General features: G+C 38.2%; 1 protein-coding gene across 3 annotated transcripts in view; it reads right to left on the bottom strand.

Annotated features, from left to right (window-relative positions):
- DUSP16 (dual specificity phosphatase 16) overlaps nt 1–12522 on the bottom strand; it is a 117027-nt gene that overhangs the window by 67711 nt on the left and 36794 nt on the right. Inside the window, exons 1-2 of one of the 3 annotated variants that reach the window (XM_005866810.2) lie at nt 11752–12480; nt 5629–5729 (exon numbers count right to left, since the gene is read on the bottom strand). The gene's annotated coding sequence lies outside the window, so the exon portion shown is untranslated. Of the gene's footprint in view, nt 1–5628; nt 5730–11751; nt 12481–12522 lie in introns of those variants that run through there. The other 2 variants (XM_005866811.2, XM_014540203.1) reach the window with 2 other exon arrangements.

The raw sequence follows: 12522 nt of genomic DNA, 5'->3' as shown, positions 1-12522 counted from the left end.
TGATTCTCTCTCATCATTGATGTTTCTCTCTTTCTCTCTCTCTCTCTCTCTCTCTCTCTCTCTCTCTCTCTCTCTCTCCCCTTTCCTCTCTGAAATCAATAAAAATATATTTTTTAAATTAAAAATGAAAAAGATAAAAATATGAATGAAAAACACCATATATTTTCATATCCTCTCTCTAATCCTGTCCAATTTTTTAATTAAAAAAAAGATAACATAAAATGGTCAAAAGACAGGGAAAAAAGAGTTTTAGAACTGGAAGTTACCTCAGAGATGATCTAATACAATATTCTTATTTCACAGTTGAGAAAACTGAGACCTAACTGTCTGTAAATTAGCTCTGCAACTAATTGGGATACAGGTCTGTATAATCTCCCACCGAAATAAGAAAGAAAATGGATATGGCCTTGTTTTGGGGGAACACTTAAAACAGTCTCCAGGCTAAAGAAAAGTTGTTTTAGCAAATTACTTAACAGTGTTTGTGCTTCCCTTTCTGCATATTTGTGACACACACTTAGCCAGCACCCATCTAACTTCCCTCTAACTCGCTAACTGAATCCGATTTTCCTGGGATACAAGCGACGTAAGCCCAGGAAATGATCCATGATGCGCGTTACACCAACCAGGGTCACTCCATTCCCTTTAGCCATACACTCACTTCCCTGGTCTTTCCTGTGGGTGGGGGAAGTCTTGTGAAACAGTTCAAGAAAATGACACTTAAGAAAAAACTGAATGGACACTTCTGAGAAAGATCTTGTTCTCTGTTAGGGAAGCACTGGAGGAAGGATTGCTTGATCTGTCTGTCCCCTTCCTCCTCCTTGCCGTGAAAAGGGATGTGATACCTAAGGCTGAGGCAGCCAGTTTGTGAGCTGGTGGCAGTAAGTGGACACACAAAGGATGGCAGAATCACAGCCTGCAGAGACCGTGGAGACACTGCTGAGCAGCCGGACCAACTATGAGACAACCTACCCCTCAACTTATCTGAACTGCGTCAACAACTCATGGTTTAATCCTCTGTTGGTGGCTTTCTGCTAATTACAGGTGAAAACAGTCCTGAATTAAAAAAAAAAAAATTCTGTGGCATGCTATGACTGTCTATAGTCCTGTTCTGCCCAATCTCATTCCCACTACACACACACACTGTTTATACTTACATACAACTAAAAAGTGACAGGACTGTATTCTCCTGCACAGTTAACAGAGACCAGTTTAAATACTTAATAGTGAGTACCTCAACTGTATAAACCTAGTAACATAAATGTCATCAATAGAGAAAACATTAGGGAAAAACATCATTTAGAATCATGTTTGTTTTTGATTACTGGCTTTGATCATTCTTTCTGGCATCTCAAATCCTTTATGGAATTAAGTACCACATAAATAACAAAACTGATAAATGATATCTTTTTTAACTAAACTCTTTAATCATAACTGTCTGTTAGTAAAAAATAAGTGTTAAAATTTCATTCTTGAATTTACAGCCACAAACCTGGCCCAGTCAATATTTTCACATATTGATGCTTATAACCAAAGCTTAGAGATTGACCCGCACTACACCAAACTCATGTCACTGCTGTCTTCTCCCATTGGTTATAATAACAAGTTGAATATTGGCAAGACATTAAAAGTCAGGCTATCCAGTACCATTTTTTATTTCTTTATTTTTAATTAATATTTTTAATTTTATTTTTTCCATTACCATTTTCCAGTACCATTATTTAATAGTTATTTGAACCATATTTTGATGGAAATCTTTCAAATAATGTTCATCTCCATGACTCCTGTCACACCCATCTTTGAACTTCCCCAGAACCCATTCTTCTGGTATCCAGCACCTGGGAGAGCCCAGCTCACCCATCTTCCTCTCTGCCCTCAATGCTTATCTCCACTCTGTCCACAGCCCCATTCTGCCTAGAGCTGCTCCCATGAAGACTGCCATCTACTCCATTTCCCCCTCTTTCACAATTTCTTCTTTCTAACCTCACGTGTCTTGTCATCCCTCAGCTTCCTCAGAGAAAAAAGGTCAACAGCTTCCCCAGTTGGAAGGAACAAACAAGTGCCATGAGCATCCCTGCTTCTCTCAAGTATGTTAGCATCGCTCCCCTGCTGTCACTCAAAGCAAAAATGGCTGTGTAGTCCTGATATAAACGAGTATGAACACTGTATTTTGTACATATATGTGGGCTCAGTGCTTTTATCGTTTAAAAACACAGGGAGAGAAAATACTCATTTTTTTGTTAAGTTGTAGTAAAGTGCTTTTACCAATGATTCCCGTGTATATCTTCTATCCCACCACTCACTCACGCTGTATGACCTTCACCCCAATATGGTCTCTGGGTCACCCACACACTAGCATATTCCCGTCTTCCTTGATAATTAACCAGTTAAAATTGAAACATTACTTTACTGATATAGATGTCTGTATTAGGCTGCTCAAAAAATATATTATGACACTGCAATAGTTTATATCATCATTTTCAAAGTGTGATCGAGAGACACCTGGTAAGAGGTCCTTGAGGCCATTTCAGGGAATCCATAAGGTAAAAATTAGTTTTAATAATACAAAGACGTTACTTGCCTTTTTCACTCTCATTATCTCATGAGGGTACAACAATGAATCCAGAGGATACATGATGATAATGTATCACTCTGGCAGCTAATAAAACATATGCTGGTATATATTCTTCTGTTTCTTAGAATTTTCTAAGGTAGCAAATTTCAAGTATAAATATGCATTTTTAAAAGAATTTAACTCAGTGTATTCTCAGTACTTCTATTTCCTAGGCATAGCAATCTTTGACAATATCTGCTATATATAACTTCATTACTCATTATCATCAAATGAATCCATTGAATTTAAAGAAAAAGAAAAGGGTGCAGGTTCGATTCCTGTGAGGGCACATAACTAGGATGCAGGTTTGATCCCCCACCATGGCACATAAAGGAAGGCAACAGATCAATGTTTCTCTCTCTAAAATCAATAAGCATGTCTTCAGGTGAGGATTTTAAAAAAGAAAAGAAAAAGAAACTGAATATTTTAATAATTGACATGATGAGCTCTTTAAAAGCAAAAGACTGTTTTCAAATTAGAAATGAAAAAGCCACTGAAGCATCATACAAGGTAAATTATCCAACTGCACTGGAGCCACACAATAGCTGAGACTAATAAAGCTTTGTATGACTGACACTGCTGAATGTCTGCTGGATGAAAAATCAGTAAAAGAAATCATGGCAATGCCACTTATCATTGATGCAGTATCTCATCAAATTAAATACTTTACTGCTAACTGCCTTAAGGATAGTACTTTTGCTTTATAAATGGACAAAGCCATAGATGTGGGGGGACTTACAGTTTTGTTTTTATTATGCCAGTATCCAAGCCAACTAACCATAAAAGAAGGTCTTCCTTTATGTGAATGCTTGGCAACAAATACCAGTGCTGCTGAATTACTCAAAGTATTAAATAACTTTCTGAATCTCATGATTTATCCTGAAACAACATGTTGATATCTGCTCTAATGGTACAAAAGCAATGGTGGACAAAATACAGGCACTTTCATAAATCAAAGCAGGAATAACAAAACTGTACCAGTAATAATTATATTTCCCACTGTCTATCAACCATTTTTTAAAAACCAGGTCATCTTAACAATGTTTTTGATAAAGTAAAAGTGTTAAATTTTATTTAATCTTAATCTTGAGAACTTGGTCTTTTTAACATTCTGTGTGATGTAATGGGAGTACACACAAAAATCGCTTCTGCTACATACCTAATACAATAGCTGTCTTAAGGAAACGTATGTATGCAAATTGAGTTGTGAACTAAACTACACACTTTTTTCATAGAATACTATTTTTGCTTAAGAGAATGATTGGAAGACACATTATAGTTTATTCAGACTCAGGTATTTGGCAAACATTTTTCTCTAAAATGAATAAAGTGAGCCTGACACTTCAAAGAAAAACTGACGATATCTGTTGCCAATGATAGAATTTGAGCTTTTGAGAAAAAGAATGGAATTTTGGAAAACTTGAACTCAACACAAAACTCTTGACTGCTTCTCAATTCTTAAAGACTATTTTACTAAATGAATGGTCATATTAATGAATGTAATTTGTTAAATATTGTATAAGCAAATAAGTTGGCATTTGAAAGATCTGCACAACTCAGTAAACCATTCTTTTTTCAAATGACCAATGTCTAATGTTATAGAGTCACATACACATCAAAGATTCAATACATTTTTAATGTTACAAAGCACAAAAATTTCACTGATATAGTTTCAAATTTAACATTGCAACAAATCTTTAAGAATCTATCACAATTACATGAAAAGACACTGAAATACTCCATGCACCCTTTTTCAACTATGTATCTGTGTATAGTTGGGTTTTCTTTATATACTTCAAACAAACAACATATACAGTAGACTGAATATAAAAGCAGTATTGAAAATCCATGTCTTCTATTAAGCAGTGCATTAAAGCTAGTGGCAAAATGTTTGGCAATGTCACACTTCTCATTGTATTTTTTGTTTTGAAATACTTTCTTCATAAAAGTATGTTATTTATGTTAACCTTTAATGAATGTATTATTTTTAAACTCAATACTTTAAACATTTCTCAGTGTGTTATATATTGATAGACATAGTCCACATAAACAAACATCTTTGGGGTCCTCAATAATTTTTAAGAGCATCAAAATGTTTGAAAACTGTTGGTTAAAGAAGAGCATTTGTAAATATCCTATATAATAAAGAGGTAATATGCAAACTGACTGTCATGCCCTCACAAAGATGGCTGCCTATGACCAGGCTGGCAGGGGGGTTAGTGAGGATGACCAAACATTCTGGTTATAATATTCATCATAACTCTCTGTGATTAACGAGTCCCTTTTAGCTCTATTCAGCTGAGAGGGGAAGGGTGCATTTAAAGGGTACACAGCGCACTCCGCAGTCATGCTTAGCAGTTAAAGGCTGTACTGTTCATGACCAGAGGCATCCCTTCCAGCTGACCATGACCATTTCCACGTGGCCATCTTCACTGACTAATTGGCAAAGCAGCCACAGCGGCAAGGATGACAACAAATAACCATCTATATATATAAAGAGCCAGGGGCCATTGCAACTGAACAGATGACCGAACAAGTGGGGTGACAAGGCTGGCAGGGGGGTTAGTGAGGGACGACCAAATGATTGAGCAGCAGGCTGTGTGGGGCAAACAGGCCGGCATGGGGGTTAGTGAGGGGTGACCAAACGACCAAACAGCAGACTGTGTGGGGCAACCAGGCTGGCAGAGGCAGGCAGTGAGGGGAAACCAGGCCAGCAGGGGGTGCAGTTGGGGGCAACCAGGCCAGCAGGGGGGTGCAGTTAGGGGTGACCAGGCCGGTGCAGGGGGGCAGTTGGGAGTGACCAGGCCGGCAGGTGGGGGCAGTTAGGGGTGACCAGGCAGGCAGGCAGGTAAGTGATTAGGAGCCAGCGATCCAGGATTGTGAGAGGGTTGTCCGACTGCCGACATCCCCCGAGGGGTCCCAGATTGGAGAGGGTGCAGGCCAGGCTGAGGAGACCCCTCCCCCCTGCACGAATTTCGTGCACCAGGCCTCTAGTGTATATATAAGAGAATAGGTACCTGAAATGAATCAGATGACTTCGGCTCCAGTTCTAGCAGTTCTTACTTGCTTTGAGATTTGAATAAATCACTTAATTTCTCTAAGATCTTAGTTTCCTCATCTGTAAATGGATAAAAGACAAAATATGAAAAAGCAATTAATAACCTACAGGTATATATTACAAGGTCACAAAGTTAAAAGTTTTAAACAGTTTTTCTGACCATATTTTTATAAAATTGTCCCTTAAAATTATTACTAAAAGCATAACATAGAAAATGCAAAGTGGAGATTTTTGATTAACCAATTAGCTCAAATGTCCAACTACATAATTTTATCGTATTAGAGTTCTTCCCCTAGTTATAATTGGTAATGTATAGTTTAACTATATAGCTAAACTAATTATGATTATTTCCAAATATACACAAAGTACAAAAAATACTAACAAACCCCAAGGTACCCATTACCCAGTAATAAAAAAATTTGTCAATATTGTTTTATTTCCCATTTCTGTGTTTGTGCCCATCCTAAAGTTTTTTAAAACAAATATTAGTCATGATTTTACTTTACCTATAAATACTTCCACATGTACCTTTAAAATATGAAACTTTCTTAATATCACTATAATGCCATTAATATGTATAAAAACTTTAGAGTTAATAATTCTTAAATACCACCTAATACACACTCCATGTTATAATTTCCTCACTGTCTCCAAAAAAAATCTTTGTTAGTTTTTAGTTGGTTTGTATCATTAAATGATTCTTACCAGTTCATTTTTAAGAAACACAAAATTTTTAGTAAATGCTGACCAGGCCAGCAGGGGGGCCGTGGGGGGCAACCAGGCTGGCAGGGGGGGCAGAAAGAGAAAATAATACCATGTTTAATATGCCATGTGCAGTTTACAAAACAAAGTCAAGAACTATCTTCTTGAAGAATGTGCTTCTCCCTCAACCAAACAACAGACAAAAATAAAAGAAACCCACGACAATATAGGCCATACTGGTGACACTTCAGTATTCTGAGCAGTAACAAGAAAAGGACACAGATCAGCTGCTCAGGAAGAGACAGTTGATAGGAAACAACCACCTGCATTTTGGAAAAGATGAGGTCAGGTCAGTCACAGGATCAGGCAAGCTGGAGGTCAGGGTCCAGGTTCCAGAGTGAGCATACTGCTCCAACAAGTCAGGTAGGTGCCCAGGGCTGTAAGGCAACCAACCCCCTCCAGGTTTCAACTCAAAACTCAAAAACCAGTGCTTTAAAAGCTAGAGTTGTAATGGAACCAGGATCAAAAGTAACAGTTGTGAGAATTAATTTAATTTACTCAGCAAACATTCATCAAAAGCCCACTCTACCAGGTTATCCTAGAATGAGTTGTCATTTTGTTTTTTTAATCCTCACCCGAGAATTGTTTATTGATTTTAAAGAGAGAGGAAGGGAAATAGAAAAACATCGATGTGAGAGGTAAACATTGATCCCATATGCGCCCAGACGGGGGATGGAACCCCACAACCTAGGTATGTGCCCTGACCAGGAATTGAACCCACAACCTCATGGTGTATGGGATGGCACTCCAACCAACGGAGTCACCTGGCCAGGGCTGGTATTTTTAAATGTACACAGCAAACAATAAATAGCATATACTTCTCTACATATGTCTTTCCACATTAATCTTAAGGGGAAGAATGAAGATATTTAATATTAATTACCTTGCCATTTACCATTACAATTTATAGGGCAGCTTTTTTCTGAAAATCACGGTTTGTCCCACTTCTCACTCAGACACTGAAACAAATCTGAATTTCACTGTTCTTCCCAAATATTTCTATAGAGCACCTTAGCTTTTATCACATTAGCTTTTAACACACACATCACAGACCCCTAGCATTTATATCTACAATCCTTTTCTAAATGGAGTATTTCGTTTAGAAGAAAACCAAGGGAATGCTAAAGAATTTCCTACCTCCTTTGAAAACTTTCTTTTTCATAGCTTACCCAAGTGCATCAGAATATACTGGAGATGAAAACTGCATATAGAAAACTTTTTTGAAAGATTTGGTTCCATAGATACACATACAATATAAATCCTTTTTTTAATCCCTTACCTCAATTTCACCTATGATTTTTTTATGTTTAAAAGTCCAGAAAGAGTGAAGCGGAGGAAACATATTTCTTTAAGAATGCTCGAGAAGTACTTTATAAATGTGTCCAAAAGCAAGAAATAGTTGTTAAAAATTTTTTAATTGACACTGTAAAGGGCATCTTCTAAACAACAAAACCCAGCAGTCAGGTCCTGCAGTAAGAACCTAGACTTCCCCATGTCAGGACTGACACTTTGCTTCAGGTTACTACTATTTGTAGAGAGTAAAAATCCCAAGTTTAAGAAAGTATTTCCAATGAGACCATTAACTTCCCTACAAATCTTTAAGGAGATATAATTAAGCACATGAAACACAACACAGTCCAAATTTACTTTTCGATTCCTATACCATGTGGACAAGACCCAGAGAGGATTCGCCCTTTAACCTATTTTACCCATCTGGTAATAAAGCTGAATAGCTTACTTATGCTGTCTGTACATCTTTTGTTTCCTGTGCTGTCATACAAGGTACCATCAAAACAAACTGTCCTTGGAATTTATCCTCACTTTAAAACACTACTAGAGGCCCGGTGCACATTTGTGCACGTGTGTGGGGGGGGGGGGGGGGGTCGCTCAGCCCAGCCTGCACCCTCTCGCAGTCCGGGACCCCTTGGGCGAAGTCTGACTGCTGGCTTAGGCCCACTCCCGCGGGGTCCTTAGTGCTGCTGTGGAGGTGGGAGAGGCTCCCGTCACCGCCACTGCGCTCGCCAGCCATGAGCCCAGCTCCCGGCTGAGCGGCACTCCCATTGTGGGAGTGCACTGACCACCAGGGGGCAGCTCCTGCAATAAGCATCCGCCCATGGTGGTCAGTGCACATCATAGCGACTGGTCATTCCACTGTTCGGTCGTTTTGCATATTAGGGTTTTATTATATAGGATTATGACATTGATCCTTAATGGAGAATCTAACCTAAGTATACAGCCCAGTACATCACAACCCTAAGTAAATTATAAACAATGATATTAACCTCACACAAAAACATGAGACTTGTAGCAAATGGCAGCAAAAAAAAGTACATAAATTGTTGATAAGGAATTAAAAACTCAAAGCTTATGTGCTTCAATCTAAAAAACATTATGTAGGTTTCATTTTTAAAAATTGGTAAAGATGAAGTTAATGTGTAGACTTTTATTCAAATTGGTTTGGATGGCAATAAATATTAAGTTATATCGTTAACATTATTTATCAGGATATGATGGGCAGATAGGTTATTCACAGAGTAAGTGGGACTGCAACTAGCCCTCTATAATTCCCTGACCCTGATTATCTTCACAAAACATCACTACTTGACATTAGCTTTTCCATGTAATGTTTACTTGTTTGCTGTCCTCCCATCTTCTCCCACTAGAAAGTAAGTTCCATAAGGGCAAAAAAATTGTCCTTTTTCCACTCTATGCCCAATTCCTAGAACAGTGTCTGGCACATAATAGATAAATCTGCTGAATGAAGAGATGAATGAATGACCTCCTCCTTTGACCTCCCCACTTCCTTTCCTCCATAGACATGTTAACGATCCTTTAAAACTGGGGTCAAATTCTATTATCCCTATGAAGATTACCTCCCCTAATCCTCCCATCTCCTTCTTTGTACCATGAATTTGGCACTTCCCTGCTGTCTGATCATTGTTTTGTCTTTGCATATGTACATACCTCCATTAAAATTCTTATAAACCTCTCATTAAAGGTATGGACCCATTCCCCCAACTTTTGGTGTCCACCTCAGTACATGTAAATAGTAAACCATTTGTAAGTGTTTGCTTGATTGATTTATGTCTGTAGTTAATTTAGAAATAAGTTAATAGTTTCAACTTTTTATAACCTATCCCTCCTTTTCCAATAACGCAATTAAAATCACAATGGGTCCCCCTGTATTTTAAATTTGTCTTTGGCAATTTCAAGTTTTACCTGCTCATATAATTATAACTTATGCTCATAATTTATTTTTTTCATCCTTCCTCCCCCCAAATTAAAATGTTTATGTAACAAAAAATCTTGTGACTTTTTGGTGATACCTATCTAACCCCAATCAAGAAAGAGGTGAAGTTTCATTACTCTCTTCTTGTTGCTGAGTGTATAGGAGGGTATTTTTCCCTTTATGCCTTTTTCCTGTCATGCCAAGGTGTATTCTATTTCCTTCTTTACTGACCATACCCCTTGGAAACCATATATATATATATTTTTAATCTGTCTTTGGTAATCTCCTTAGATACTTCTTTTTGAGCCACTCCTGCTCCCTCGAATCATTTATTTGATTAAATTTCAAAGTCCTTCCTAGTCTGCATGAGAATGGCCTCTTCTTAAAGCCTGAACCTGCTTCTTTAAATCCAGCAAACTTTTATGAACCTCATCCCTTCACATGGCCAACCCTTGATTACCAGGGCTAATGAAATGTACAAAAATATCAGATTACCTACAACACACACACACACACCAAAAAAAAAAAAAAAATCAAGAAAAAAATGACATCTGGCTTTGGAATATATATATGTGCCTTTGGGCAAAATTTAATTTATTAATTATGTTTTTCCTTAAGCCAACATTATTAACATTTTCTTTTATGATGGTGGATATCTGCTTTGGTTTTAAATCTTGATGTAGTTAATTAAAAAAAAAGTATCAACTGTGATTTTTCCTATAAAGCCCTTTTAACTAGTTTTTTCAACCTGTTAAAATCTGTCATAAAATCTGGTTTCTGTTTTCCCTGATTTATCTTCTCCCCTTTCTTGGGATTCTGATCCAAATCAACTTTCCTATGTTAATTTACTGCTTCAATTTAAAGTGCTATTTGCTTGCAAATGCAAAGCATTTTTAAAAATATTAAATGTCCAGGGAAAACATCACTTTTTTTTTTAGATATTCCAGGAAAAGTTGGTTTCTAAGATAAATTACACTGGTAATTCCAGCAAATTATATTTAGTAGGATATTATGATTGATTGAAAAAATGAATATTGGACAACAAGTCAGCTTCATCAATACTTAATCCCATAGACTGAAACTATGGAATTAAATTCCCAATATAGACATTTGTAGAAAATAACATCAAAACAAACTCACACATCAACCCTGGCCCTTCTGTCCCCAGCCTAAATTCTGTACCTACCTCAGACCTCATCTCTGCTTCACTTCTACACTTAAGTTTTAAATGTATAAGTAACAGAACTGAGTTAACAGGATCTTCTCTTTTGGCCCCTTTTCAGTTACTGCCATTAAGCTTTTGGCCAGAGACCCCCATCCTCAAGTTTACATGACTATTTTTACTTTACAGGTACTCATCTAAATGTAGGTTTATAGTGCTTGAACTGGCTTTTTCATACACTAGCCACCATATTACCAGCAGAATTAAGAACAAATTCATTTTTAATTTTCTCCTATGTGGAACTTTGATAAGTACAAATTATTTTACCTAAAAACCAACTTTTTGGGTTGGTGTAATTTAGCCCAAATTCTTACATAAGATGTTAAATATTACCACCACCCCCAATTTTTTTAACAGCAATCTTCCACGCAGTCCTCGAACTCAGTCAATTCTATAACTTTAAAAAAATTTTTTTTTCACAGTGCCTAGTCACATTTTGACTAAAATACCTACATAGACCCATAAGTTCTCCGTTTTTCAATTTACTTCTCCAGGTTGCTGCCTTCACCAAACACAGAACTCCACCAGTCTCAAAATTACGGTCTCCCAAGCTGGGTGTCCACCAATGTACATAATTCTCAAGGAAAAAAATAAAAAGTAACTCAACTGGTAAGAATTCTTTTCTTCTTTTAAAAATGTACCTGCACTTTTAAAATCTCTTTGCTTGTTGGAGTTCAAAATAGTATCAATCCTTTGAAGAAACAGTTGTCACCTATGGGCACTCTCAATCCGCCCCATAAAGAGGCATTTTTCTGGCAGCCCAAGAACCCCAAATAGCAGTCGTAAGGTCTTTCGTGGATGGTAAATTTCACACACACACACACACACACACACACACACACACACACACACGAGAAAAAGAAACATACCTGGTCATTTTCTAAACAGGTTTGATAGGTTTGGTTCACTTGTAAGAGCAGAGTGTTTACTTACAGGCGTTTAACGCAGAAGTGGCGGCCAGAACACTGGGTAAATAAAACCTCGAGTTTTGAAAACCCTGCACCTTCACGCACTTCCCCTTCGGTCGAGGGGCCGGCACACGGCAAACCCCACGGCCAGTGAGATTATGCAACAGGTTCCCTCTCCACTGGCTTCATCGCGGGCTGCTCGGGGGTGTGCTTTCTCCCAACAATGCGTGACACCCACCGCTGCAAGGCCTTTGCAGCTAACGTTTAATCATCTTTTTTAGAATTTTGCCCTACCCGTTCACTTTAAGATCTACCTGTATTTTGTCAAGGTAGTTAATTGTGTGTGTGTGTGTGTGCGTGTGCGTGTGCGTGTGTGTGTGTGTGTGTGTGTGTTTTAGGAAATAAACCCCAGTTTTGCCTAAATATTTTCCTCCCTGGTGTTTTATGACATGAAACCACACATGATAAACAGATCTTCGGTTGTCTCCCCGGGCTTTTTTTTTTTTTCTTTTCTCATGTTTTAGGACTAGTGTGAATAAAGAAGTCACTGGCACACTGGGTCCCCCAACATCACGACCCGGGCCCTCGTTTGGAAAATCGGGGTGTAGGTGGGTGGGTTCGGTTTAGGAAAGCAGCGCCGTCCCCACCCAGGTGGCCTCGCTGCGCACACCCGAGGCGAACTGGGGATCACGGGGGCCGTCAGGCCGGGGCCCCGCTGGGCAGCGTGTGGGG

Source organism: Myotis brandtii, unplaced genomic scaffold (assembly GCF_000412655.1).
Source record: "Myotis brandtii unplaced genomic scaffold, ASM41265v1 scaffold237, whole genome shotgun sequence".
Lineage (NCBI taxonomy): Eukaryota > Metazoa > Chordata > Mammalia > Chiroptera > Vespertilionidae > Myotis > Myotis brandtii.
Note: the sequence above shows the minus strand (reverse complement) of the source record. Positions and strands in the feature narration are given on the sequence as shown.